Below are 26,801 nucleotides of genomic sequence, written 5' to 3'. Positions count from 1 at the left end.
AGAACACCTGGATAGGAAGGAGCTGAAGTGGAGATCTGGCTGTGGTCAGTAACTCCAGATAACATAGTCGTGCTAGAATGTTGGGAAAGGTAGGCACTACCCATGAGTGTCTGGAAAGAGGTCCCAGTAGCCGATGCCGAACTGACGGCAGGGGCAGAGACTCTGGAGAAGTTGCACAGACACTTCGTGTTAGGGAAGTTGCATTGCTCACCACAGGAAGAGAATGCTGCAGAGAATTTAGAGTTCCAAGTAGAGATGGATTTTGGAAATTTTCTGTAAGAACAAGAGGCTCATGAAAAACTCAGGGAGGTTGAGAAATTCTCACTCCGTTTGAGGAACAGCATTATCTTAAGGTTCTTGCTATCAGGACACCTCTACTATCAATACTTCCTGAGAAACCCAAAATCAGACAGTTAATGATGGCTGTAAGGACTGAGCAGTTTTCCACTCTTCTGTATTAACTGCCTGTGCTCCCATCTTGGGCGCAGATGGGCAGAAGAGCCAAGTGGTATGGTTCAGACATTGTTCACTAGGCTGGAAGCAACCTTCTCCCTGCCCTGTCTTTCCCTTCAGCCTGCACTCGTATTGACTTCTATGCTACTTCCTAGACTGGAAGCATTTTAGAACTAGGAGGCCCTTAGAGAACTTCGATTTTCTCAGTCTCATTTCGTGAGTAAGGAAACTGAGGCTCAGAGAGGTCGGGTTGACTTGTTTAAGTTCTCTCATTATGTTAGTATCATTACCAGGTTTCAGAACCTCAGTATCCTGACTTCCTTGCCAGGACTCTACTCTGAGCATGATACTGCCAGAAAGCAGGAGAAATAGAACTTCTAATGTAGGCATTTTTTTGGTCCATTAGAAAACAGTACGGCTATTACCATTGTCGTCTTCAGTGTCTCCCTTTGCTTGTACAGTTCCCACGCTATTACCTAGAGTTGACGTATAGCTCAGTCCAACTGGTGAATTGAAAGAGTCATTTTTGCCCTCTTCAAGCCTGCTTTCTCATCCTACCTCAAAATGATTACCCGGAAGTGGATATCTTAAGTGCTTTTGGAAAGAGAAATGTTATCTGATTACTTCAGATTACTCATCTATAAAGTGGTTATAACACCACCACCAATAATAATAGCAGTAATAATTAATAGATGAATAAGCTGATATATTGCATATGATTTACATGGAGGAAGATACAATAAGTTCTAGAAAGACAAAGAAAAATCATGAAAAGCATATTACCTAACGAAAAAGAAATCCATAGATATTAATGAAAACTGGGTTATGTGGCAAGTATCAAAGCCTAATGAATTTACTAACAAATGACATTCTGTACCATCCATGCAATATTATGAAAGTGAATTTTGCCCACTCTATTTTAGTGAATGCTATTAACCAAAAGACACGATAGAGGTGATAGAGGTGAATGAATTCCTAGCCAATGCATACAGACAGAGAAGGTATATCAGTAAAACATGCCTAAGAAGCAACAGAATGCAATAAGTGTGGAATGTATAGGTAGCCACAACATATATAGACAAGTATGTCAGTGAAAACCGGTACGAAGCAGACAGCAAAATAATAAGTGGAAAAGAGTTTCATTATTGTGCTCATTCATATTTTAACCCAGCAAGTAACAGGTACTAAGCCTAGGAGAAATATATATTTCAATGAATATAACTTATATAATAAGCAGAAAGGAAGCTTAAAAAGTATCAAGAAGGTTTTTGTATTTATCCTAGAACTTAGATTAGAATCATCTTCAACATCCAAGAAGATGACATCCGAAAACCTCAAAAAACCATCATCCCTAGAATCCAATAAAAAAAGATTTTCAAATGTAAGAAAATCCAAAGGACTCCACAATATTGTTTTAGATAAATGTGGATTTTTTTTTTTTTCTTTTGCCGCGCCGCGTGGCCCTGGCTGTGAAAGCACCGAGTCCTAAGCCCTGGACCTCCAGGGAATTCCCTAAATGGGGAATTAGAGATGTGGGGCTTGAGTTTTTCTTTTTCTTCTTCGGTAGCTAAGATCTACAAGCGAACGATGGCTGTTGATCAATGTGCTCTCTGTGTTAGGAAGGAAATAACTGTAAAAATGAAAAGCAACCTTGCCTTAGAACCTACATATCACACAAAGGAACTAGTCCTTCTGATTCAGTTTAGAAGATATCATGTAAAATGTTTAACTGGTAAAATGTCTACCTAGTTTAAAAATTAGAAAGAGTAAAACACTGAAAAGCAACCCCCTAGATAACCACTTTGGTTTCTTGTTTATAGGAAGCATCATTTCTAAAACATATTTCTAAAATGTTTATATTCAAAACTGTCAAGTGCCAACTGTATTCAGAGAGGCAATAAAAGAAAGAAAACGGAGTATGACTTTTCTGATAAGCTGCCTTTCCTGGTGATCCCCTGTTCTGGCCTTACTTTCCTTCTTAGTCTGTTAATGTAAGGATTTGCTACCATCAACTTTGTTTTGCCCTGCTCTGAGCAGATTTCCCTCTGTGCTGTTTCTGCTTTAATTTAAAATCTTTGCTTCCCATCAACATTCCATTGCAAACTACGTTTTTCTTGAGAGCTCCTCCATGCTTTCCCTCTTCATTCTTATATTTGTTTCCCATCTCTTGGTTCCTGTTGGCCTGTGCTAATGAAAACAATCCTCAACTTCCTTACGTTTGACTCTGTGCCTCCCTATATAGCCCAGGACTCTCATCCTCTCTCCCTATTCTCTCTTTTCAACTAGTCGAAATACTAGTGGAGGGAGACCATTAGAGATGAAACATCTTGGTATATATTGCTAGTTTTCTATGTCACCTGGCTTTTCTATGTTTATGTTGAAACACTCTTGAGAAGTCTCTGATTTCATTTTCTCCATGGGTACCCTTTAAGGCTCAATATTGTAAAGGAAGGGGATCAGAGTGATCAACCCAATGTGGTATCCTAACGTAACAGATAAGGAAAGCAACAGGCTTTGTGAGACAGTCAGTGATTTGTCCAAAGTCACACAGATAGTAAATGTCAAAGTCAAAACTGAAATTAGGTCTCCAGACTTGTAGTTCAATACTTTCCCTCATCATTCCATGCTATGTTGAATCTCCTACTCAATTTAGGGGCAAAAGAAATCGAACGCAAAACTTTCCAAAGTTTCTTTTCTTACCTGACATGGTCAGAGAAGAGGAAACATCAACTGCAGGTACAAGGGATGAGGAGACAACACTAGAGGATGTCTGAGTGGCTGCAGCTGAACGGCGCACGTGTCCAGGACAAAGGTCACTGGTTACTGGTCGAAACAGCTCCACGGAAACCCCAAGACTCTACCAAGTGGTAGTAGGTTTGGTAGGAGAGTGATGTCACAAACCAGGCAGTTGAAAGGTATGAGATAGCCAATAGGGAGGTCCGATCCCCAAGAGGAAGGCGGGGTTGGGTGAAGACAGTGTAGGAGAGCTAAAACAACACCTAAATTTCTGAGCTCTGTGGAGGAAATCCTAGAAGACAGATTTACCTCTCCCAGGCTCTTCCATTAGGGAAATCATTGCAACATTTCTTACAGACGCTCATTAATATAATGAACTAACAGTTACTTATATTCTACAGAGTATTCTATTTTATGTATCATATACTTAGAGCTATAGAGATCTTAACTTAATTAATATCCTTAGGAAGGAAAGTGCCATCTAGTTTGAACTATTAACAGTTGTTCTGAAATCATATGTGTCTAATGAGTGAACTGATAGCAGCTTTTAAGGAGCAAAAGTAGGGATTAAGAAGCTCTTTTTGTAACTTGGTTCAAGAGTAGGGTGAAGTTTGTTGAGTGTACCTTGTGGAGAATGTTGTGGTCCAAGGCTCTTCTCTTTGAGTTTCTTCTCCTTGACTCCTACCTTCCTTGGGCTGGGCTGGGCTGGGCTAGGCTAGCCTGGGGGCCAGGTTGGGCTTGCGACTTAACATTTCTCTTCCGCTTCCTTTTTTTTTTCTTCCATTCTGGGCATTGCTTCTAGGACAAGCCTTGATCTTGCATTGGATGTTACTTCCTGTCAACTTCCAGCAGCAGGAGTCTTCTTTTCAGTGCTTGATGCTTCACAAAATAGACTCTGCCCGTTGGCAGCAAATACCAGAGAGCTAGGAGACAGAGCTGGTTGCAGATCTTTCCTCTTCCAGCCTTTGGTTGCAATTGTTTTGCCCATAATTTGCTAGCTCTAGTTCCTTGGGCCACACAGGTATCCTGCCATCCAGCTCTTTTTCTATGTGAGAGACATTCTGAACACTGTCCCTTTTTCTTTGCACAGAAGTATATAGAGTGTGGCAGTTACTGTAATCTCCTCCCCCTTGCAAACAGCCACTCTCGAATCTTGGACCTCTAGGACTCTCTGTCTTGCATGCTTGGGTGCAAGGCCAAGCAAAATGAAGAGGAGAATAATTAGAGAAAGAGGAGGACATTGGTGGAGAATTGGGAGCAGGTAAGGTGAAAGGGCACAGGAGAAAAGAAATGCATGTAGATTTTTTGGTTTCTGTGGGAAACAAGTTGACACACTTGAGTGGGCCTCATTTTGTATTAACAGAACAGAGAGTTAAAGATATAAGTAGCTAGATAGTGCAGCAACTGCCATGAAGTCTGTACACTGAAGAGAACAGTCTCACATCTAGTTTTCATTTTGTTTTATGTCATAGTACCTTATTGATAGCATTCACTGGTGTGTTTGTAGACTACAGATGTGTTCAAATGCTCTGGTTTTGTCTACATGGTTATTTCCTTGTCCTATTTGTAAGGAATCCAACATTGTAAGACATATTGCATGTTTTCCTCTTGACGATTGTTTACCTTGAAGCGTCATGAACTAACTTGAGCTGTTGGATTTTGTGGAGAAACTTTCAAAAGGGTCTGTGAAAAAGGCATTGTGGTGAGTCGCATTATGCACCCGAGCGTAAGGAGCAGATATCTGCCACCAGCCCAACTTGGCCTGGATTGCCTCTGTTTTAGTTCCCCCGGTTAGTGCTTTTCTCCCTAACCACTCTTGTGACTGTGATCATGTGAGTAAGGGCTGAGTTGCTAATGATTTCTGTGTGAGGTAAGCTGGTTTGAGGGAGGAAATCTATGGCCTTGGTGGAAAGCTTTCAGGGGTGCAAAGATTGATCTTCCTGGGGACTTTTCTGGTCCCAGGAAGATATCGCATAGATGGGACCTCCAAAGGCACACATTGAATCTTTAGGCCTGTTTTTCCTATTATGAGATATGAGTTTCTTCACTGATGGGGATGATGCTTATCTGAGAAGAAATTGTGAAAGGTGGTGTAGTATAGAGGTGTGGCTTAAGCTTTTAAGTTTTCTTCAAGGTTTTTCCCCTAAGCTTCATACTTCAGACGGCCTACTTACATGATACTAGTATGTGATGTCAGGCTAACAACTTCCTAAATATACCTGCAAGCCAGATCAGTGTCTCTTTTCTCTGTATTCCCATGGAAATCAAGGGTCCCGCCGAATTTTCCATCGAAACAGTTGATTTGTGTTGTCTCTAGGAATGCTAAAGGGCGTCCCGTTGCTTCCTAACCGGTGTCATTTGGGAGATCTACCTCTGTACGTTCAAATGATTAACTTTGAGACTTTGCTCATGTGTGCGGTAAACCCTTGAATTCCCTAAGACCTTCCTTTCCTCCATCTCATACCCCATTAAGCCCGCTTCAGTTTATCTCCTGAATTTCTTTGGAATCTGTCAGCTCTTCCTCAACATCCTAATACTGAACTTGCCTGTCTGTTGCGATTAGGTCCTAACTAGTGTCCATATATCTTGTTTCCTTCCAAGCCATCCTTCACACAGGAAACCTTCAAAGCAAGTTGGAACATTGCTCGTAAACATCGCTCACAAACATTGTTTTGAGAATAGAAAACACAGTGTTGGCCTTTAGGACTCTGCGTGGTCTAGAATCCTCTCTGCTTCTCTAGCCCCGTCTTGTGCCACTTGTGCCCTCACTTTCTATGCTTCAGATACACTGAATTAACCTTAGTTCTCACTCATCTGACAGAAGTCAGTTCAGATATTATTTTTCACTGTGATTCCTAGCATTAAGGAATTTGATTATCAGGTTTTGTATGAGGACTAAAACTAAACTGGGAAGTGGAAGAATTGAGTTTCAACTGTTTCAGTCAACACGCATGTATTAATGATACCTAAGTATTGAAGACCGGGCTAGGTTTCATGAGGGATCCAGAAGTTCTGGCCATCTCTGGTTTTGGATATCCCTTATTTGTTGAGACCTTTGCGTTGTTTGGTTGCCTTTTGTCTGTTTTCCAGATGGGAAAACAGGAACAAGGGAAGTATAGGTTATTACTAGGTGGGGTTGAACAAGTGGAGCAGCAAACTGCAAAGCAGAAAGAAGAGGGGCGTACTATGGAGGGATATGATTTCCATTTTCAAGGCACCTGCATCCTGTGCAGGGGGACAGCCTAACATAAAATGTGCCTAACAACAAATATATTGACTTCTTACTAAAAATCTCCAGTTCATATAACCAAGGGGTTTATAACTTCTCCTTTAAAAGTGATATTCCTGGGACTTCCCTGGTGGTCCAGTGGTGAAGACTCTGCGCTTCCAATGCAGCAGGCGTGGGTTCAATCCCTGGTTGGGGAGCTAAGATCCCACATGCTGCGCAGCCAAAGAAATATTTTTCAAAAGTGATATTCCTGTATTATTGAATTTAGTGGTTTAGATTTTGTTTTAAGGTTAAGAAGATTTCAGTTTATTTACCAGGAACAAAGAAAACATAATGTAAAAATAGTTTCCCAGAAACGATTTCCATCATTCTCTTCTTCCCTTTCTCCCGCAGACTGGTGTTTCATCTTGACAAGCTCTCTGTCATTGCATAGGAAAGCTGTCTGGCTTGGAGGTTGCAATCCCAGGGAATTTTTCATCACCAGGGAAGTCTCCATCACTACAGAGGGATCAAGGGAGAAGTCAGTCCCTGGGAAGTGAGATGCTCCCCCTAAACACCAACACAGCAGTCGTGTACCTTTCAAGGGGTTCAGGGGCAAGCTGGGCAAGGCATTTCTACTAACTCTTCTTAAGGACCCTGGACAGTGCCCTATGCTACGAGGTAAGCGGTGACTGTGGTAATTCTTACTGGTGATCATTTCATGTCACTGATTCTCGGCTTTCTTTGTATTTCATAGGACTGTTATAAGTCCAATACAAAATGAGTCTTATTTTTAAAAAACTGAAATGTTTTACAAAGCCTAGCATTCTCATATAGAGTCCTTTCAATTCTCCCCACTTTCTTTCCCGAGAGGCTAAGAACACTTCACACCATGAACTAGGAGAGGGGGTAGAGCCCTTTCTGATGAAATATATCAACAAAGACAGAGTCTTAGCCTGCTTGCTCTCTGGACAGGCTCTCGGACCACAAGGTCTTAAATCCTGGTATAAATTAAGGAAGTGAGGACAGTTCAACTGGCACTCTCATAACAAGAGTTCTGAAACACCTTCCAGAGAGACTATAGCAGTAGATGAGGGAAGGGAGTGCTACAGTGTGGTAGTACAGGGGGAATGATCGGCTACAGCAGTGAAAAATGTGGTACCTATTGGTGTGCTCTCGGGGTTCTTGTACATGTAGCATAGATGACCTTTACAGTGTCCCTCCCACCTTCCCACCTGCATTAGGTGTTCTTTTTTTTTTTTTTAATTTATGTTTATTTATTTATTGTTTGAACTTATTTATTCTACGTAGTTATTTTTTTGGCTGCACTGGGTCTTCATTGCTGTGCACGGGCTTTCTCTAGTTGGCGGCTAGCGGGGGCTACTCTTGGTTGCGGTGTGCGGGCTTCTCATCGCGGTGGCGTCTCTTGTTGCGGAGCACGCGCTCTAGGCGCGTGGGCTTCGGTAGTTGCGGCTCACGGGCTCTAGAATGCAGGCTCAGTCGTTGTGGCACATGGGCTTAGTTGCTCCACGGCATGTGGGATCTTCCCAGACCAGGGCTCGAACCCGTGTCCCCCGCATTGCATTGGCAGGCGGATCCTTCACCACGGCGCCACCAGGGAAGCCCTAGGTGTTCTTCTATAGAGTCTCAAAACAGAGGGCACTGAGCGAAGGTAGTGGTTATTAAAGGCTCAGGATCTAAATTCTACCTGTCTCTACACCACTTCCCAGCTGTCGATTTGACCCCATTTTTGAATGCCGACCTCATTCTTCAACTTTCTCTGCCGTTTGTATACTCACCTTGAAAACTTGTTTCTGTGATGCGTTGAGCAGACACAGGGTGGCAGATTGCAGAGGTGGAAGCTGGTGGTCGGATATTTGTGGGCTGAATCTCCTTTAGTCCCATTCCCATTTCTGGTTGCACAGAGGCCCTACTTCCTGTGTGTGACACAGAGCCATAGGATTGCGGGCAGGAGCCAAGTTCTCCATACAGTCAAGACCCCAGTGTGCCTTGGTTATAGTAATATACCTGGCTTCCTTCCTGGCAGGGAAGTGACAGGCGGCTATGCCCCTGATTTGGAATCTGAGATGGTGTTCCCTGAGCAAGGCTGGCAGAAAGCGATGGATATAGAGGGACCATGTTATTGGCGTCTGAAGTTTTATCATACTGGGCTGCCATAAACATGGAGGAAGCAGCTGTGTGCCGGTCAGTGAGTGCCAGAGCAAAGTCTCCGAGTGAAGAAGAATTCTTTTCAGTGCTTCCTGTGATGTCCCACTCAAGAACACCTGGATAGGAAGGAGCTGAAGTGGAGATCTGGCTGTGGTCAGTAACTCCAGATAACATAGTCGTGCTAGAATGTTGGGAAAGGTAGGCACTACCCATGAGTGTCTGGAAAGAGGTCCCAGTAGCCGATGCCGAACTGACGGCAGGGGCAGAGACTCTGGAGAAGTTGCACAGACACTTCGTGTTAGGGAAGTTGCATTGCTCACCACAGGAAGAGAATGCTGCAGAGAATTTAGAGTTCCAAGTAGAGATGGATTTTGGAAATTTTCTGTAAGAACAAGAGGCTCATGAAAAACTCAGGGAGGTTGAGAAATTCTCACTCCGTTTGAGGAACAGCATTATCTTAAGGTTCTTGCTATCAGGACACCTCTACTATCAATACTTCCTGAGAAACCCAAAATCAGACAGTTAATGATGGCTGTAAGGACTGAGCAGTTTTCCACTCTTCTGTATTAACTGCCTGTGCTCCCATCTTGGGCGCAGATGGGCAGAAGAGCCAAGTGGTATGGTTCAGACATTGTTCTCTAGGCTGGAAGCAACCTTCCCCCTGCCCTGTCTTTCCCTTCAGCCTGCACTCGTATTGACTTCTATGCTACTTCCTAGACTGGAAGCATTTTAGAACTAGGAGGCCCTTAGAGAACTTCGATTTTCTCAGTCTCATTTCGTGAGTAAGGAAACTGAGGCTCAGAGAGGTCGGGTTGACTTGTTCAAGTTCTCTCATTCTGTTAGTATCATTACCAGGTTTCAGAACCTCAGTATCCTGACTTCCTTGCCAGGACTCTACTCTGAGCATGATACTGCCAGAAAGCAGGAGAAATAGAACTTCTAATATAGGCATTTTTTTTTGGCCATTAGAAAACAGTACGGCTATTACCATTGTCGTCTTCAGTGTCTCCCTTTGCTTGTACAGTTCCCACGCTATTACCTAGAGTTGACGTATAGCTCAGTCCAACTGGTGAATTGAAAGAGTCATTTTTGCCCTCTTCAAGCCTGCTTTCTCATCCTACCTCAAAATGATTACCCGAAAGTGGATATCTTAAGTGCTTTTGGAAAGAGAAAAGTTATCTGATTACTTCCGATTCCTCATCTATAAAGTGGTTATAACACCACCACCAATAATAATAGCAGTAATAATTAATAGACGAATAAGCTGATATATTGCGTATGATTTATGTGGAGGAAGATACAATAAGTTCTAGAAAGACAAAGAAAAATCATGACAAGCATATTACATAACGAAAAAGAAATCCATAGATATTAATGAAAACTGGGGTATGTGGCAAGTATCAAAGCCTAATGAATTTACTAACAAATGACATTCTGTACCATCCATGCAATATTATGAAAGTGAATTTTGCCCACTCTATTTTAGTGAATACTATTAACCAAAAAACACGATAGAGGTGATAGAGGTGAATGAATTCCTAGCCAATGCATACAGACAGAGAAGGTATATCAGTAAAAAATGCCTAACAAGCCACAGAATGCAATAAATGTGAATGTATAGGTAGCCACAACATATATAGACAAGTATTTCAATGAAAACCGGTACAAAGCAGACAGCAAAATAATAAGGGTAAAAGAGTTTCATTATGGTGCTCATTCATATTTTTACCCAGCAAGTAACAGGTACTAAGCCTAGGAGAAATATATATTTCAAGGAATATAACTTATATAATAAGCAGAAAGGAAGCTTAAAAAGTATCAAGAAGGTTTTTGTATTTATCCTAGAACTTAGATTAGAATCATCTTCAACATCCAAGAAGATGACATCCCAAAACCTAAAAAAACCATCATCCCTAGAATCCAATACAAAAAGATTTTCAAATGTAAGAAAATCCAAAGGACTCCACAATATTGTTTTCGATAAATGTGGATGTTTGTTTGTTTTTTTTTTTTCTTTTGCCGCGCCGCGTGGCCCTGGCCGTGAAAGCACCGAGTCCTAAGCACTGGACCGCCAGGGAATTCCCTAAATGGGGAATTCGAGATGTGGGGCTTGACTTTTTCTTTTTCTTCTTCGGTAGCTAAGATCTACAAGCGAACGATGGCTGTTGATCAATGTGCTCTCTGTGTTAGGAAGGAAATAACTGTAAAAATGAAAAGCAACCTTGCCTTAGAACCTACATATCACACAAAGGAACTAGTCCTTCTGATTCAGTTTAGAAGATATCATGTAAAATGTTTAACTGGTAAAATGTCTACCTAGTTTAAAAATTAGAAAGAGTAAAACACTGAATAGCAACCCCCTAGATAACCACTTTGGTTTCTTGTTTATAGGAAGCATCATTTCTAAAACATATTTCTAAAATGTTTATATTCAAAACTGTCAAGTGCCAACTGTATTCAGAGAGGCAATAAAAGAAAGAAAACGGAGTATGACTTTTCTGATAAGCTGCCTTTCCTGGTGATCCCCTGTTCTGGCCTTACTTTCCTTCTTAGTCTGTTAATGTAAGGATTTGCTACCATCAACTTTGTTTTGCCCTGCTCTGAGCAGATTTCCCTCTGTGCTGCTTCTGCTTTCATTTAAAATCTTTGGTTCCCATCAACATTCCATTGCAAAGTACGTTTTCCTTGAGAGCTCCTCTATGCTTTCCCTCTTCATTCTTATATTTTTTCCCATCTCTTGGTTCCTGTTGGCCTGTGCTAATGAAAACAATCCTAAACTTCCTTACGTTTGACTCTGTGCCTCCCTATATAGCCCAGTACTCTCCATCCTCTCTCCCTATTCTCTCTTTTCAACTAGTCGAAATACTAGTGGAGGGAGACCATTAGAGATGAAACATCTTGGCATATATTGCTAGTTTTCTATGTCACCTGGCTTTTCTATGTTTCTGTTGAAACCCTGTTGAGAAGTCTCTGATTTCATTTTCTCCATGGGTACCCTTTAAGGCTCAATACTGGAAAAGAAGGGGATCAGAGTGATCAACCCAATGTGGTATCCTAACGTAACAGATAAGGAAAGCAACAGGCTTTGTGAGACAGCCAGTGATTTGTCCAAAGTCACACAGATAGTAAACGTCAAAGTCAAAACTGAAATTAGGTCTCCAGACTTGTAGTTCAATACTTTCCCTCATTATTCCATGCTATTTTGAATCTCCTACTCAATTTAGGGGCAAAAGAAATCGAACGCAAAACTTTCCAAAGTTTCTTTTCTTACCTGACATGGTCAGAGAAGAGGAAACATCAACTGCAGGTACAAGGGATGAGGAGACAACACTAGAGGATGTCTGAGTGGCTGCAGCTGAACGGCGCACGTGTCCAGTACAGAGGTCACTGGTTACTGGTCCAAACAGCTCCACGGAAACGCCAAGACTCTACCAAGTGGTAGTAGGTTTGGTAGGACAGTGATGTCACAAAGCAGGCAGTTCAGAGGTATGAGATAGCCAATAGGGAGGTCCGATCCCCAAGAGGAAGGCGGGGTTGGGTGAAGAGAGTGTAGGAGAGCTAAAACAACACCTAAGTTTCTGAGCTCTGGGGAGGAAATCCTAGAAGACAGATTTACCTCTCCCAGGCTCTTCCATTAGGGAAATCATTGCAACATTTCTTACAGACGCTCATTAATATAATAAACTAACAGTTACTTATATTCTACAGAGTATTCTATTTTATGTATCATATACTTAGAGCTATAGAGATGTTATTTAATTAATAATCCTTAGGAAGGAAAGAGCCATCTAGTTTGAACTATTACAGTTGTTCTGAAATCATATGTGTCTACTGAGTGAACTGATAGCAGCTTTTAAGGAGCAAAAGTAGGGATTAAGAAGCTCTTTTTGTAACTTGGTTCAAGAGTAGGGTGAAGTTTGTTGAGTGTACCTTGTGGAGAATGTTGTGATCCAAGGCTCTTCTCTTTGAGTTTCTTCTCCTTGACTCCTACCTTCCTTGGGCTGGGCTGGGCTGGGCTAGGCTAGCCTGGGGGCCAGGTTGGACTTGCGACTTAACATTTCTCTTCCGCTTTCTTCTTCTTCTTCTTTTTTTTTTTTTTGTTCCATTCTGGACATTGCTTCTAGGACAAGCCTTGATCTTGCATTGGATGTTACTTCCTGTCAACTTCCAGCAGCAGGAGTCTTCTTTTCAGTGCTTGATGCTTCACAAAATAGACTCTGCCCGTTGGCAGCAAATACCAGAGAGCTAGGAGACAGAGCTGGTTGCAGACCTTTCCTCTTCCAGCCTTTGGTTGCAATTGTTTTGCCCATAATTTGCTAGCTCTAGTTCCTTGGGCCACACAGGTATCCTGCCATCCAGCTCTTTTTCTATGTGAGAGACATTCTGAACACTGTCCCTTTTTCTTTGCACAGAAGTATATAGAGTGTGGCAGTTACTGTAATCTCCTCCCCCTTGCAAACAGCCACTCTCGAATCTTGGACCTCTAGGACTCTCTGTCTTGCATGCTTGGGTGCAAGGCCAAGCAAAATGAAGAGGAGAATAATTAGAGAAAGAGGAGGACATTGGTGGAGAATTGGGAGCAGGTAAGGTGAAAGGGCACAGGAGAAAAGAGATGCATGTAGATTTTTTGGTTTCTGTGGGAAACAAGTTGACACACTTGGGTGGGCCTCATTTTGTATTAACAGAACAGAGAGTTAAAGATATAAGTAGCTAGATAGTGCAGCAACTGCCATGAAGTCTGTACACTGAAGAGAACAGTCTCACGTCTAATTTTCATTTTGTTTTATGTCATAGTACCTTATTGATAGCATTCACTGGTGTGTTTGTAGATTACAGATGTGTTCAAATGCTCTGGTTTTGTCTACATGGTTATTTCCTTGTCCTATTTGTAAGGAATCCAACATTGTAAGACATATTGCATGTTTTCCTCTTGACGATTGTTTACCTTGAAGCGTCATGAACTAACTTGAGCTGTTGGATTTTGTGGAGAAACTTTCAAAAGGGTCTGTGAAAAAGGCATTGTGGTGAGTCGCATTATGCACCCGAGCGTAAGGAGCAGATATCTGCCACCAGCCCAACTGGGCCTGGATTGCCTCTGTTTTAGTTCCCCCGGTTAGTGCTTTTCTCCCTAACCACTCTTGTGACTGTGATCATGTGAGTAAGGGCTGAGTTGCTAATGATTTCTGTGTGAGGTAAGCTGGTTTGAGGGAGGAAATCTATGGCCTTGGTGGAAAGCTTTCAGGGGTGCAAAGATTGATCTTCCTGGGGACTTTTCTGGTCCCAGGAAGATATCGCATAGATGGGACCTCCAAAGGCACACATTGAATCTTTAGGCCTGTTTTTCCTATTATGAGATACGAGTTTCTTCACTGATGGGGATGATGCTTATCTGAGAAGAAACTGTGAAAGGTGGTGTAGTATAGAGGTGTGGCTTAAGCTTTTAAGTTTTCTTCAAGGTTTTTCCCCTAAGCTTCATACTTCAGACGGCCTACTTACATGATACTAGTATGTGATGTCAGGCTAACAACTTCCTAAATATACCTGCAAGCCAGATCAGTGTCTCTTTTCTCTGTATTCCCATGGAAATCAAGGGTCCCGCCGAATTTTCCATCGAAACAGTTGATTTGTGTTGTCTCTAGGAATGCTAAAGGGCGTCCCGTTGCTTCCTAACCGGTGTCATTTGGGAGATCTACCTCTGTACGTTCAAATGATTAACTTTGAGACTTTGCTCATGTGTGCGGTAAACTCTTGAATTCCCTAAGACCTTCCTTTCCTCCATCTCATACCCCATTAAGCCCGCTTCAGTTTATCTCCTGAATTTCTTTCGAACCTGTCAGCTCTTCCTCAACATCCTAATACTGAACTTGCCTGTCTGTTGCGATTAGGTCCTAACTAGTGTCCATATATCTTGTTTCCTTCCAAGCCATCCTTCACACAAGAAACCTTCAAAGCAAGTTGGAACATTGCTCATAAACATCGCTCACAAACATTGTTTTGAGAATAGAAAACACAGTGTTGGCCTTTAGGACTCTGCGTGGTCTAGAATCCTCTCTGCTTCTCTAGCCCCGTCTTGTGCCATTTGTGCCCTCACTTTCTATGCTTCAGATACACTGAATTAACCTTAGTTCTCACTCATCTGACAGAAGTCAGTTCAGATATTATTTTTCACTGTGATTCCTAGCATTAAGGAATTTGATTATCAGGTTTTGTATGAGGACTGAAACTAAACTGGGAAGTGGAAGAATTGAGTTTCAACTGTTTCAGTCAACACGCATGTATTAATGATACCTAAGTATTGAAGACCGGGCTAGGTTTCATGAGGGATCCAGAAGTTCTGGCCATCTCTGGTTTTGGATATCCCTTATTTGTTGAGACCTTTGCGTTGTCTGGTTGCCTTTTGTCTGTTTTCCAGATGGGAAAACAGGAACAAGGGAAGTATAGGTTATTACTAGGTGGGGTTGAACACGTGGAGCAGCAAACTGCAAAGCAGAAAGAAGAGGGGCGTACTATGGAGGGATATGATTTCCATTTTCAAGGCACCTGCATCCTGTGCAGGGGGACAGCCTAACATAAAATGTGCCTAACAACAAATATATTGACTTCTTACTAAAAATCTCCAGTTCATATAACCAAGGGGTTTATAACTTCTCCTTTAAAAGTGATATTCCTGGGACTTCCCTGGTGGTCCAGTGGTGAAGACTCTGCGCTTCCAATGCAGCAGGCGTGGGTTCAATCCCTGGTTGGGGAGCTAAGATCCCACATGCTGCGCAGCCAAAGAAATATTTTTCAAAAGTGATATTCCTGTATTATTGAATTTAGTGGTTTAGATTTTGTTTTAAGGTTAAGAAGATTTCAGTTTATTTACCAGGAACAAAGAAAACATAATGTAAAAATAGTTTCCCAGAAACGATTTCCATCATTCTCTTCTTCCCTTTCTCCCGCAGACTGGTGTTTCATCTTGACAAGCTCTCTGTCATTGCATAGGAAAGCTGTCTGGCTTGGAGGTTGCAATCCCAGGGAATTTTTCATCACCAGGGAAGTCTCCATCACTACAGAGGGATCAAGGGAGAAGTCAGTCCCTGGGAAGTGAGATGCTCCCCCTAAACACCAACACAGCAGTCGTGTACCTTTCAAGGGGTTCAGGGGCAAGCTGGGCAAGGCATTTCTACTAACTCTTCTTAAGGACCCTGGACAGTGCCCTATGCTACGAGGTAAGCGGTGACTGTGGTAATTCTTACTGGTGATCATTTCATGTCACTGATTCTCGGCTTTCTTTGTATTTCATAGGACTGTTATAAGTCCAATACAAAATGAGTCTTATTTTTAAAAAACTGAAATGTTTTACAAAGCCTAGCATTCTCATATAGAGTCCTTTCAATTCTCCCCACTTTCTTTCCCGAGAGGCTAAGAACACTTCACACCATGAACTAGGAGAGGGGGTAGAGCCCTTTCTGATGAAATATATCAACAAAGACAGAGTCTTAGCCTGCTTGCTCTCTGGACAGGCTCTCGGACCACAAGGTCTTAAATCCTGGTATAAATTAAGGAAGTGAGGACAGTTCAACTGGCACTCTCATAACAAGAGTTCTGAAACACCTTCCAGAGAGACTATAGCAGTAGATGAGGGAAGGGAGTGCTACAGTGTGGTAGTACAGGGGGAATGATCGGCTACAGCAGTGAAAAATGTGGTACCTATTGGTGTGCTCTCGGGGTTCTTGTACATGTAGCATAGATGACCTTTACAGTGTCCCTCCCACCTTCCCACCTGCATTAGGTGTTCTTTTTTTTTTTTTTAATTTATGTTTATTTATTTATTGTTTGAACTTATTTATTCTACGTAGTTATTTTTTTGGCTGCACTGGGTCTTCATTGCTGTGCACGGGCTTTCTCTAGTTGGCGGCTAGCGGGGGCTACTCTTGGTTGCGGTGTGCGGGCTTCTCATCGCGGTGGCGTCTCTTGTTGCGGAGCACGCGCTCTAGGCGCGTGGGCTTCGGTAGTTGCGGCTCACGGGCTCTAGAATGCAGGCTCAGTCGTTGTGGCACATGGGCTTAGTTGCTCCACGGCATGTGGGATCTTCCCAGACCAGGGCTCGAACCCGTGTCCCCCGCATTGCATTGGCAGGCGGATCCTTCACCACGGCGCCACCAGGGAAGCCCTAGGTGTTCTTCTATAGAGTCTCAAAACAGAGGGCACTGAGCGAAGGTAGTGGTTATTAAAGGCTCAGGATCTAAATTCTACCTGTCTCTACACCACTTCCCAGCTGTCGATTTGACCCCATTTTTGAATGCCGACCTCATTCTTCAACTTTCTCTGCCGTTTGTATACTCACCTTGAAAACTTGTTTCTGTGATGCGTTGAGCAGACACAGGGTGGCAGATTGCAGAGGTGGAAGCTGGTGGTCGGATATTTGTGGGCTGAATCTCCTTTAGTCCCATTCCCATTTCTGGTTGCACAGAGGCCCTACTTCCTGTGTGTGACACAGAGCCATAGGATTGCGGGCAGGAGCCAAGTTCTCCATACAGTCAAGACCCCAGTGTGCCTTGGTTATAGTAATATACCTGGCTTCCTTCCTGGCAGGGAAGTGACAGGCGGCTATGCCCCTGATTTGGAATCTGAGATGGTGTTCCCTGAGCAAGGCTGGCAGAAAGCGATGGATATAGAGGGACCATGTTATTGGCGTCTGAAGTTTTATCATACTGGGCTGCCATAAACATGGAGGAAGCAGCTGTGTGCCGGTCAGTGAGTGCCAGAGCAAAGTCTCCGAGTGAAGAAGAATTCTTTTCAGTGCTTCCTGTGATGTCCCACTCAAGAACACCTGGATAGGAAGGAGCTGAAGTGGAGATCTGGCTGTGGTCAGTAACTCCAGATAACATAGTCGTGCTAGAATGTTGGGAAAGGTAGGCACTACCCATGAGTGTCTGGAAAGAGGTCCCAGTAGCCGATGCCGAACTGACGGCAGGGGCAGAGACTCTGGAGAAGTTGCACAGACACTTCGTGTTAGGGAAGTTGCATTGCTCACCACAGGAAGAGAATGCTGCAGAGAATTTAGAGTTCCAAGTAGAGATGGATTTTGGAAATTTTCTGTAAGAACAAGAGGCTCATGAAAAACTCAGGGAGGTTGAGAAATTCTCACTCCGTTTGAGGAACAGCATTATCTTAAGGTTCTTGCTATCAGGACACCTCTACTATCAATACTTCCTGAGAAACCCAAAATCAGACAGTTAATGATGGCTGTAAGGACTGAGCAGTTTTCCACTCTTCTGTATTAACTGCCTGTGCTCCCATCTTGGGCGCAGATGGGCAGAAGAGCCAAGTGGTATGGTTCAGACATTGTTCTCTAGGCTGGAAGCAACCTTCCCCCTGCCCTGTCTTTCCCTTCAGCCTGCACTCGTATTGACTTCTATGCTACTTCCTAGACTGGAAGCATTTTAGAACTAGGAGGCCCTTAGAGAACTTCGATTTTCTCAGTCTCATTTCGTGAGTAAGGAAACTGAGGCTCAGAGAGGTCGGGTTGACTTGTTCAAGTTCTCTCATTCTGTTAGTATCATTACCAGGTTTCAGAACCTCAGTATCCTGACTTCCTTGCCAGGACTCTACTCTGAGCATGATACTGCCAGAAAGCAGGAGAAATAGAACTTCTAATATAGGCATTTTTTTTTGGCCATTAGAAAACAGTACGGCTATTACCATTGTCGTCTTCAGTGTCTCCCTTTGCTTGTACAGTTCCCACGCTATTACCTAGAGTTGACGTATAGCTCAGTCCAACTGGTGAATTGAAAGAGTCATTTTTGCCCTCTTCAAGCCTGCTTTCTCATCCTACCTCAAAATGATTACCCGAAAGTGGATATCTTAAGTGCTTTTGGAAAGAGAAAAGTTATCTGATTACTTCCGATTCCTCATCTATAAAGTGGTTATAACACCACCACCAATAATAATAGCAGTAATAATTAATAGACGAATAAGCTGATATATTGCGTATGATTTATGTGGAGGAAGATACAATAAGTTCTAGAAAGACAAAGAAAAATCATGACAAGCATATTACATAACGAAAAAGAAATCCATAGATATTAATGAAAACTGGGGTATGTGGCAAGTATCAAAGCCTAATGAATTTACTAACAAATGACATTCTGTACCATCCATGCAATATTATGAAAGTGAATTTTGCCCACTCTATTTTAGTGAATACTATTAACCAAAAAACACGATAGAGGTGATAGAGGTGAATGAATTCCTAGCCAATGCATACAGACAGAGAAGGTATATCAGTAAAAAATGCCTAACAAGCCACAGAATGCAATAAATGTGAATGTATAGGTAGCCACAACATATATAGACAAGTATTTCAATGAAAACCGGTACAAAGCAGACAGCAAAATAATAAGGGTAAAAGAGTTTCATTATGGTGCTCATTCATATTTTTACCCAGCAAGTAACAGGTACTAAGCCTAGGAGAAATATATATTTCAAGGAATATAACTTATATAATAAGCAGAAAGGAAGCTTAAAAAGTATCAAGAAGGTTTTTGTATTTATCCTAGAACTTAGATTAGAATCATCTTCAACATCCAAGAAGATGACATCCCAAAACCTAAAAAAACCATCATCCCTAGAATCCAATACAAAAAGATTTTCAAATGTAAGAAAATCCAAAGGACTCCACAATATTGTTTTCGATAAATGTGGATGTTTGTTTTTTTTTTTTTTTTCTTTTGCCGCGCCGCGTGGCCCTGGCCGTGAAAGCACCGAGTCCTAAGCACTGGACCGCCAGGGAATTCCCTAAATGGGGAATTCGAGATGTGGGGCTTGACTTTTTCTTTTTCTTCTTCGGTAGCTAAGATCTACAAGCGAACGATGGCTGTTGATCAATGTGCTCTCTGTGTTAGGAAGGAAATAACTGTAAAAATGAAAAGCAACCTTGCCTTAGAACCTACATATCACACAAAGGAACTAGTCCTTCTGATTCAGTTTAGAAGATATCATGTAAAATGTTTAACTGGTAAAATGTCTACCTAGTTTAAAAATTAGAAAGAGTAAAACACTGAATAGCAACCCCCTAGATAACCACTTTGGTTTCTTGTTTATAGGAAGCATCATTTCTAAAACATATTTCTAAAATGTTTATATTCAAAACTGTCAAGTGCCAACTGTATTCAGAGAGGCAATAAAAGAAAGAAAACGGAGTATGACTTTTCTGATAAGCTGCCTTTCCTGGTGATCCCCTGTTCTGGCCTTACTTTCCTTCTTAGTCTGTTAATGTAAGGATTTGCTACCATCAACTTTGTTTTGCCCTGCTCTGAGCAGATTTCCCTCTGTGCTGCTTCTGCTTTCATTTAAAATCTTTGGTTCCCATCAACATTCCATTGCAAAGTACGTTTTCCTTGAGAGCTCCTCTATGCTTTCCCTCTTCATTCTTATATTTTTTCCCATCTCTTGGTTCCTGTTGGCCTGTGCTAATGAAAACAATCCTAAACTTCCTTACGTTTGACTCTGTGCCTCCCTATATAGCCCAGTACTCTCCATCCTCTCTCCCTATTCTCTCTTTTCAACTAGTCGAAATACTAGTGGAGGGAGACCATTAGAGATGAAACATCTTGGCATATATTGCTAGTTTTCTATGTCACCTGGCTTTTCTATGTTTCTGTTGAAACCCTGTTGAGAAGTCTCTGATTTCATTTTCTCCATGGGTACCCTTTAAGGCTCAATACTGGAAAAGAAGGGGATCAGAGTGATCAACCCAATGTGGTATCCTAACGTAACAGATAAGGAAAGCAACAGGCTTTGTGAGACAGCCAGTGATTTGTCCAAAGTCACACAGATAGTAAACGTCAAAGTCAAAACTGAAATTAGGTCTCCAGACTTGTAGTTCAATACTTTCCCTCATTATTCCATGCTATTTTGAATCTCCTACTCAATTTAGGGGCAAAAGAAATCGAACGCAAAACTTTCCAAAGTTTCTTTTCTTACCTGACATGGTCAGAGAAGAGGAAACATCAACTGCAGGTACAAGGGATGAGGAGACAACACTAGAGGATGTCTGAGTGGCTGCAGCTGAACGGCGCACGTGTCCAGTACAGAGGTCACTGGTTACTGGTCCAAACAGCTCCACGGAAACGCCAAGACTCTACCAAGTGGTAGTAGGTTTGGTAGGACAGTGATGTCACAAAGCAGGCAGTTCAGAGGTATGAGATAGCCAATAGGGAGGTCCGATCCCCAAGAGGAAGGCGGGGTTGGGTGAAGAGAGTGTAGGAGAGCTAAAACAACACCTAAGTTTCTGAGCTCTGGGGAGGAAATCCTAGAAGACAGATTTACCTCTCCCAGGCTCTTCCATTAGGGAAATCATTGCAACATTTCTTACAGACGCTCATTAATATAATAAACTAACAGTTACTTATATTCTACAGAGTATTCTATTTTATGTATCATATACTTAGAGCTATATAGATGTTATTTAATTAATAATCCTTAGGAAGGAAAGAGCCATCTAGTTTGAACTATTACAGTTGTTCTGAAATCATATGTGTCTACTGAGTGAACTGATAGCAGCTTTTAAGGAGCAAAAGTAGGGATTAAGAAGCTCTTTTTGTAACTTGGTTCAAGAGTAGGGTGAAGTTTGTTGAGTGTACCTTGTGGAGAATGTTGTGATCCAAGGCTCTTCTCTTTGAGTTTCTTCTCCTTGACTCCTACCTTCCTTGGGCTGGGCTGGGCTGGGCTAGGCTAGCCTGGGGGCCAGGTTGGACTTGCGACTTAACATTTCTCTTCCGCTTTCTTCTTCTTCTTTTTTTTTTTTTTTTTGTTCCATTCTGGACATTGCTTCTAGGACAAGCCTTGATCTTGCATTGGATGTTACTTCCTGTCAACTTCCAGCAGCAGGAGTCTTCTTTTCAGTGCTTGATGCTTCACAAAATAGACTCTGCCCGTTGGCAGCAAATACCAGAGAGCTAGGAGACAGAGCTGGTTGCAGACCTTTCCTCTTCCAGCCTTTGGTTGCAATTGTTTTGCCCATAATTTGCTAGCTCTAGTTCCTTGGGCCACACAGGTATCCTGCCATCCAGCTCTTTTTCTATGTGAGAGACATTCTGAACACTGTCCCTTTTTCTTTGCACAGAAGTATATAGAGTGTGGCAGTTACTGTAATCTCCTCCCCCTTGCAAACAGCCACTCTCGAATCTTGGACCTCTAGGACTCTCTGTCTTGCATGCTTGGGTGCAAGGCCAAGCAAAATGAAGAGGAGAATAATTAGAGAAAGAGGAGGACATTGGTGGAGAATTGGGAGCAGGTAAGGTGAAAGGGCACAGGAGAAAAGAGATGCATGTAGATTTTTTGGTTTCTGTGGGAAACAAGTTGACACACTTGGGTGGGCCTCATTTTGTATTAACAGAACAGAGAGTTAAAGATATAAGTAGCTAGATAGTGCAGCAACTGCCATGAAGTCTGTACACTGAAGAGAACAGTCTCACGTCTAATTTTCATTTTGTTTTATGTCATAGTACCTTATTGATAGCATTCACTGGTGTGTTTGTAGATTACAGATGTGTTCAAATGCTCTGGTTTTGTCTACATGGTTATTTCCTTGTCCTATTTGTAAGGAATCCAACATTGTAAGACATATTGCATGTTTTCCTCTTGACGATTGTTTACCTTGAAGCGTCATGAACTAACTTGAGCTGTTGGATTTTGTGGAGAAACTTTCAAAAGGGTCTGTGAAAAAGGCATTGTGGTGAGTCGCATTATGCACCCGAGCGTAAGGAGCAGATATCTGCCACCAGCCCAACTGGGCCTGGATTGCCTCTGTTTTAGTTCCCCCGGTTAGTGCTTTTCTCCCTAACCACTCTTGTGACTGTGATCATGTGAGTAAGGGCTGAGTTGCTAATGATTTCTGTGTGAGGTAAGCTGGTTTGAGGGAGGAAATCTATGGCCTTGGTGGAAAGCTTTCAGGGGTGCAAAGATTGATCTTCCTGGGGACTTTTCTGGTCCCAGGAAGATATCGCATAGATGGGACCTCCAAAGGCACACATTGAATCTTTAGGCCTGTTTTTCCTATTATGAGATACGAGTTTCTTCACTGATGGGGATGATGCTTATCTGAGAAGAAACTGTGAAAGGTGGTGTAGTATAGAGGTGTGGCTTAAGCTTTTAAGTTTTCTTCAAGGTTTTTCCCCTAAGCTTCATACTTCAGACGGCCTACTTACATGATACTAGTATGTGATGTCAGGCTAACAACTTCCTAAATATACCTGCAAGCCAGATCAGTGTCTCTTTTCTCTGTATTCCCATGGAAATCAAGGGTCCCGCCGAATTTTCCATCGAAACAGTTGATTTGTGTTGTCTCTAGGAATGCTAAAGGGCGTCCCGTTGCTTCCTAACCGGTGTCATTTGGGAGATCTACCTCTGTACGTTCAAATGATTAACTTTGAGACTTTGCTCATGTGTGCGGTAAACTCTTGAATTCCCTAAGACCTTCCTTTCCTCCATCTCATACCCCATTAAGCCCGCTTCAGTTTATCTCCTGAATTTCTTTCGAACCTGTCAGCTCTTCCTCAACATCCTAATACTGAACTTGCCTGTCTGTTGCGATTAGGTCCTAACTAGTGTCCATATATCTTGTTTCCTTCCAAGCCATCCTTCACACAAGAAACCTTCAAAGCAAGTTGGAACATTGCTCATAAACATCGCTCACAAACATTGTTTTGAGAATAGAAAACACAGTGTTGGCCTTTAGGACTCTGCGTGGTCTAGAATCCTCTCTGCTTCTCTAGCCCCGTCTTGTGCCATTTGTGCCCTCACTTTCTATGCTTCAGATACACTGAATTAACCTTAGTTCTCACTCATCTGACAGAAGTCAGTTCAGATATTATTTTTCACTGTGATTCCTAGCATTAAGGAATTTGATTATCAGGTTTTGTATGAGGACTGAAACTAAACTGGGAAGTGGAAGAATTGAGTTTCAACTGTTTCAGTCAACACGCATGTATTAATGATACCTAAGTATTGAAGACCGGGCTAGGTTTCATGAGGGATCCAGAAGTTCTGGCCATCTCTGGTTTTGGATATCCCTTATTTGTTGAGACCTTTGCGTTGTCTGGTTGCCTTTTGTCTGTTTTCCAGATGGGAAAACAGGAACAAGGGAAGTATAGGTTATTACTAGGTGGGGTTGAACACGTGGAGCAGCAAACTGCAAAGCAGAAAGAAGAGGGGCGTACTATGGAGGGATATGATTTCCATTTTCAAGGCACCTGCATCCTGTGCAGGGGGACAGCCTAACATAAAATGTGCCTAACAACAAATATATTGACTTCTTACTAAAAATCTCCAGTTCATATAACCAAGGGGTTTATAACTTCTCCTTTAAAAGTGATATTCCTGGGACTTCCCTGGTGGTCCAGTGGTGAAGACTCTGCGCTTCCAATGCAGCAGGCGTGGGTTCAATCCCTGGTTGGGGAGCTAAGATCCCACATGCTGCGCAGCCAAAGAAATATTTTTCAAAAGTGATATTCCTGTATTATTGAATTTAGTGGTTTAGATTTTGTTTTAAGGTTAAGAAGATTTCAGTTTATTTACCAGGAACAAAGAAAACATAATGTAAAAATAGTTTCCCAGAAACGATTTCCATCATTCTCTTCTTCCCTTTCTCCCGCAGACTGGTGTTTCATCTTGACAAGCTCTCTGTCATTGCATAGGAAAGCTGTCTGGCTTGGAGGTTGCAATCCCAGGGAATTTTTCATCACCAGGGAAGTCTCCATCACTACAGAGGGATCAAGGGAGAAGTCAGTCCCTGGGAAGTGAGATGCTCCCCCTAAACACCAACACAGCAGTCGTGTACCTTTCAAGGGGTTCAGGGGCAAGCTGGGCAAGGCATTTCTACTAACTCTTCTTAAGGACCCTGGACAGTGCCCTATGCTACGAGGTAAGCGGTGACTGTGGTAATTCTTACTGGTGATCATTTCATGTCACTGATTCTCGGCTTTCTTTGTATTTCATAGGACTGTTATAAGTCCAATACAAAATGAGTCTTATTTTTAAAAAACTGAAATGTTTTACAAAGCCTAGCATTCTCATATAGAGTCCTTTCAATTCTCCCCACTTTCTTTCCCGAGAGGCTAAGAACACTTCACACCATGAACTAGGAGAGGGGGTAGAGCCCTTTCTGATGAAATATATCAACAAAGACAGAGTCTTAGCCTGCTTGCTCTCTGGACAGGCTCTCGGACCACAAGGTCTTAAATCCTGGTATAAATTAAGGAAGTGAGGACAGTTCAACTGGCACTCTCATAACAAGAGTTCTGAAACACCTTCCAGAGAGACTATAGCAGTAGATGAGGGAAGGGAGTGCTACAGTGTGGTAGTACAGGGGGAATGATCGGCTACAGCAGTGAAAAATGTGGTACCTATTGGTGTGCTCTCGGGGTTCTTGTACATGTAGCATAGATGACCTTTACAGTGTCCCTCCCACCTTCCCACCTGCATTAGGTGTTCTTTTTTTTTTTTTTAATTTATGTTTATTTATTTATTGTTTGAACTTATTTATTCTACGTAGTTATTTTTTTGGCTGCACTGGGTCTTCATTGCTGTGCACGGGCTTTCTCTAGTTGGCGGCTAGCGGGGGCTACTCTTGGTTGCGGTGTGCGGGCTTCTCATCGCGGTGGCGTCTCTTGTTGCGGAGCACGCGCTCTAGGTGCGTGGGCTTCGGTAGTTGCGGCTCACGGGCTCTAGAATGCAGGCTCAGTCGTTGTGGCACATGGGCTTAGTTGCTCCACGGCATGTGGGATCTTCCCAGACCAGGGCTCGAACCCGTGTCCCCCGCATTGCATTGGCAGGCGGATCCTTCACCACGGCGCCACCAGGGAAGCCCTAGGTGTTCTTCTATAGAGTCTCAAAACAGAGGGCACTGAGCGAAGGTAGTGGTTATTAAAGGCTCAGGATCTAAATTCTACCTGTCTCTACACCACTTCCCAGCTGTCGATTTGACCCCATTTTTGAATGCCGACCTCATTCTTCAACTTTCTCTGCCGTTTGTATACTCACCTTGAAAACTTGTTTCTGTGATGCGTTGAGCAGACACAGGGTGGCAGATTGCAGAGGTGGAAGCTGGTGGTCGGATATTTGTGGGCTGAATCTCCTTTAGTCCCATTCCCATTTCTGGTTGCACAGAGGCCCTACTTCCTGTGTGTGACACAGAGCCATAGGATTGCGGGCAGGAGCCAAGTTCTCCATACAGTCAAGACCCCAGTGTGCCTTGGTTATAGTAATATACCTGGCTTCCTTCCTGGCAGGGAAGTGACAGGCGGCTATGCCCCTGATTTGGAATCTGAGATGGTGTTCCCTGAGCAAGGCTGGCAGAAAGCGATGGATATAGAGGGACCATGTTATTGGCGTCTGAAGTTTTATCATACTGGGCTGCCATAAACATGGAGGAAGCAGCTGTGTGCCGGTCAGTGAGTGCCAGAGCAAAGTCTCCGAGTGAAGAAGAATTCTTTTCAGTGCTTCCTGTGATGTCCCACTCAAGAACACCTGGATAGGAAGGAGCTGAAGTGGAGATCTGGCTGTGGTCAGTAACTCCAGATAACATAGTCGTGCTAGAATGTTGGGAAAGGTAGGCACTACCCATGAGTGTCTGGAAAGAGGTCCCAGTAGCCGATGCCGAACTGACGGCAGGGGCAGAGACTCTGGAGAAGTTGCACAGACACTTCGTGTTAGGGAAGTTGCATTGCTCACCACAGGAAGAGAATGCTGCAGAGAATTTAGAGTTCCAAGTAGAGATGGATTTTGGAAATTTTCTGTAAGAACAAGAGGCTCATGAAAAACTCAGGGAGGTTGAGAAATTCTCACTCCGTTTGAGGAACAGCATTATCTTAAGGTTCTTGCTATCAGGACACCTCTACTATCAATACTTCCTGAGAAACCCAAAATCAGACAGTTAATGATGGCTGTAAGGACTGAGCAGTTTTCCACTCTTCTGTATTAACTGCCTGTGCTCCCATCTTGGGCGCAGATGGGCAGAAGAGCCAAGTGGTATGGTTCAGACATTGTTCTCTAGGCTGGAAGCAACCTTCCCCCTGCCCTGTCTTTCCCTTCAGCCTGCACTCGTATTGACTTCTATGCTACTTCCTAGACTGGAAGCATTTTAGAACTAGGAGGCCCTTAGAGAACTTCGATTTTCTCAGTCTCATTTCGTGAGTAAGGAAACTGAGGCTCAGAGAGGTCGGGTTGACTTGTTCAAGTTCTCTCATTC

General features: G+C 42.8%; 1 long non-coding RNA gene across 3 annotated transcripts in view; it reads left to right on the top strand.

The window, feature by feature from the left end:
• The window catches only part of LOC130706854 (uncharacterized), a 57,064-nt gene extending 30,401 nt beyond the window's left edge, over positions 1-26,663 (top strand). For 2 of the 3 annotated variants that reach the window (XR_009006908.1, XR_009006906.1), the window contains exons 5-8: positions 6,812-7,078; positions 15,511-15,777; positions 24,210-24,476; positions 25,843-25,861. This is a non-coding gene — a long non-coding RNA (uncharacterized LOC130706854). Of the gene's footprint in view, positions 1-6,811; positions 7,079-15,510; positions 15,778-24,209; positions 24,477-25,842 lie in introns of all 3 variants that reach the window. The other variant, XR_009006907.1, reaches the window with a different exon arrangement.
• The last annotated feature ends 138 nt before the right edge of the window (positions 26,664-26,801 follow it).

Source organism: Balaenoptera acutorostrata, unplaced genomic scaffold (genome assembly GCF_949987535.1).
Source record: "Balaenoptera acutorostrata unplaced genomic scaffold, mBalAcu1.1 scaffold_1024, whole genome shotgun sequence".
Taxonomy (NCBI): Eukaryota; Metazoa; Chordata; class Mammalia; order Artiodactyla; family Balaenopteridae; genus Balaenoptera; species Balaenoptera acutorostrata.
Note: the sequence above shows the minus strand (reverse complement) of the source record. Positions and strands in the feature narration are given on the sequence as shown.